Genomic DNA, 3,678 nt, shown 5'->3' on the forward strand with positions numbered 1-3,678 from the left:
TATCATGTTTTAAAGTTTTAGAAATTTGCCACATAGTTTAATAAAAACATAAATTCTGTAAGAGAAATTTTTTCTAGTCTTGGCAAGGGATAGTTGACCAAGCTTCCTACATCCTCACTGTCTTTAATATATATACGTATACATATTTTATTTCCAGGACTGACTTTCAGATTTTGACAAACAGAAGCCATGTTATTGTCAGAAAGAAATAAAAGTGGGGCCACTTTCACTCTGTTGGGCTTCTCAGATTACCCAGAACTAAAAGTTCCCCTCTTTTTGGTATTTCTGGCCATCTACAGTGCCACTGTTGTGGAGAATCTTGTGATGATTGTAATCATCAAAATTAATCCCAAACTGCACACCCCCATGCACTTTTTCCTCAGCCACCTCGCATTTGTGGATTTCTGCTCTTCTTCTACCACTGCTCCCAAGATGCTGTGAATCTAGTAGTAGAAGATAGAATCATTTCATTTTTAGAATGTGTAGTCCAATTATTTTTCTATTGTACCTTTGTGGTCACTGAATCCATTTTATTGGCAGTAATGACCTATGACCATTTTGTGGCCATTTGCAACCCTCTGCTCTACACAGTTGCCATGTCTCACAGACTCTGTGCTATGCTGGTGGTGGGATCATATGCATGGGAGTAGTGTGTTCCTTGATACTCACATGCTCTGCTTTGAAATTATCTTTTCATGGTTCCAACACAATCAATCACTTCTGAGAGTTCTCCTCATTTCTCTCTCTTTCTTGCTGATATTTCTCTTAGCCAGTTGCTGCTTTTCATCTTTGCCACTTTTAATGAGGTGAGTACATTACTCATCATTCTCACTTCTTGTGTTTATTTGCTGTCACCATCTTGAAAATGCATTCAGCCAGTGGTCGTCGTAAGGCATTCTCTACTTGTGCCTCTCATCTGACCACCATCACCATCTTCCACGGCACCATCCTCTTCCTCTACTGTCTGCCCAACTCCAAAAACTCCACGCACACAGTCAAAGTAGTCTCTTTGTTTTATGCAGTGGTGATCCCCATGTAGAATCCTTTGATCTACAGTCTGAGGAATAAAGATGTCAAGAATACTGTCAGCAAGATAAAGGACACTGAAGTCTTCTCTCATTGAGTATATTATTTTAGTAGAATTTGTCCCTAACATAAATAAAGTGTGTCCAAAAAGATTGTTTTTAACGATACCTTTAACAATTATTAGTGAATATTGTACAATGGTAAAGAAGTGAATTTTGGTTCAAAGAGACTAAGCTTTGTCTCTTCATTGCAGAAAAAGATCAGCAATCTCTCTCATCTTTAGCTTTAAATCTATGAAACTTTGATACCATGAGCTACTCATATCTAATAGTGAAGACCAGAAGATAATATAGGTATCATGTGAGGCATCTTGCATAGTCTGAATTAACATTAATTCCATCTATCTTTCTTATAACATACTTGGGGTATAGTAGATTCTCAATAAACAGATGTTATTTGCTTACATATATATACAAATGGAAGTAAAGACAAGACATAGGCCTTGTTTCAAGGAATGCATAATCTAGTGGTGATGCTGGGGCAATACAGATAGTGGCTATTGCATAAGGCCTACCATAGTAAGTATCCTAGAAGGCTTAGGGCAAGTGCAAGGAATAGTTTAAATCGTTTTTGAGACATTATAATTATGTCTTCATAAAAGAGATATTAGTTGAAGTTGGCCTGAAGAATGGGCACGATTGTAGAAGATATGTTTCAGTGAAGAAAGCATTTTCTTTAGAGAGATTAGAAGGAACAAAGCAAAGGAAATGAGAATGTTTTATTGAGAAAACCGATTTTTTTGAGTGACTACCATATAGCGTGTGTGTGTGCGTGTGTGTGCATCTGTGTCTGTGTGTAAGTGGTATAATATATACAGGTTACTTTGACATGAATGCAAAGTTTAATAAATCTTGTCTATAACCTGACCATGTTTTGAAAAGAGTTCCAGTTTTACTGAATGATAATTTTGATAGGCTGTATGAGAGGCTTAGAAATAGATCACAAAAAACTAGTATATACAAAAAATAGGAACAATGAATACCTGCCATGTCTCTGTTTCATGCTATTATTTTGCCCATCCAGCCATCACAAATGTTATATATAGCTTATTAATTTCCTTTTTATTTTTATATATATTTTTGGAACATGGTCATAATTACTGAATCCTTCTTAACTGGACTCTCATATACCATAAAAAAAAAAAATTGATTTGCCAAACATGTTGCACAGTAATTTCCACATACTCTTATTCAAAATAAAATTAAAAGGGAGCAGTCCTTTGCATCTAGACATGTGTAATTAAGTCAATTCAAAATATCAGGTCTATCTTCTTTTAATAACTCAATTTTGCTTGTCTAACTTGTACATCCTTCTCTTTTTCTCTACTCAATATGTCTAGATTATATTCCAAATAGAACAGCAATAGAGTGGGAGAAATATTTTTTCAGGTGTTGTAGACAGGGATAAAAAGATAATTTGCAGAACAATTTTATATGGCTCAAGAATTATTTGGAGAAGTCATATGATTTTGAACTTATGATCGTTATTCAAATTTTAAATTTTCAGTTCTGTAGTATCTCTATGAGCATGAATGGACTGGATGGCAATGGTTATTTTTATGTATTTGTTGTTAAGGTATTAATTAGTCATTTATTTATTTATTTTTCTTGCTTTATTGCTCTAGCTAGCAGTTCCAGCACAATGTTAAATGGGAGTCATGATGAAGGACATCCTTCCCTTTTTTAAAAAATTTTTTCTACTGTACTTTAGGTGAAGGTTTACAGAACAAATAGTTCCTCATTAAACAGTCAGTACACATATTGTTTTATGATATTGGTTAACAAACCCATGACATGTCAACACTCTCCCTTCTTGACCTTTTTTTGGTGTGTGTGAAAATATACATAGCCAAAGTTACACCATTTCAAAAGTTTATACACGTACAATTCAGTGACATAAATTACACTCTTCCAGTTGTGCTGCTATACTCACTATCCTTTTCCAAATTATTCCATCACCATTATTTTCAACTGACTGCCCCCTAGGCTTCCCATCAAACCTTTTGACTTGCTCTTGTCGATTTGATCTTGCATAGATAATTCTTTTTTTATTTTATACCTTAGATGAAGGTTTACAGAACAAATACTTTCTCATTAAACAGTTAGTACACATATTGCCCTATGACAATGGTTAACAACCCCACAACAAGTCAACACTGTCCCTTCTCAACATTGGCTTCCTTACCACCAGCTTTCTTGTCCCCTCCTGCCTTCTAGTCCTTGTACCTGGACTGCTGTGCCTCATTAGTACCATTTTGTTATATGGGGTTGTCCAATCACCAGCTGAATGGTGAACCTCGGGCATGACTTCACCACTGAGCTAAAAGTGTGTCCAGAGGCCATACCATTAGGGATCTCCAGTCTGTCAGGCCAGTAAATCTGGTCTTTTGTGGGTTAGAATTTTGTTCTACATCCTTCTCCAGCTCTGCAGGACCCTCTGTTGTGCTCCCGGTCAGAGCAGTCAGTGATGGTAGCCGGGCACCACCTCGCTGTACTAGACTCAGTCTGGTGGAGGCCATGGTAGCTGTGGTCCATTAGTCCTTTGGACTAATCTTTTCCTTGTATCCTGTTCTCTTCATTCTCCCTTGCTCCC

At 36.5% G+C, this 3,678-nt stretch overlaps 1 pseudogene; it reads left to right on the top strand.

Annotated features, from left to right (window-relative positions):
* Window positions 1–188: 188 nt before the first annotated feature.
* On the top strand, window positions 189–1,123 carry LOC101350948 (olfactory receptor 5D18-like; annotated as a pseudogene).
* Window positions 1,124–3,678: the final 2,555 nt, after the last annotated feature.

This window comes from Trichechus manatus, unplaced genomic scaffold (assembly GCF_000243295.1).
Source record: "Trichechus manatus latirostris isolate Lorelei unplaced genomic scaffold, TriManLat1.0 scaffold03022, whole genome shotgun sequence".
Classification (NCBI taxonomy): domain Eukaryota; kingdom Metazoa; phylum Chordata; class Mammalia; order Sirenia; family Trichechidae; genus Trichechus; species Trichechus manatus.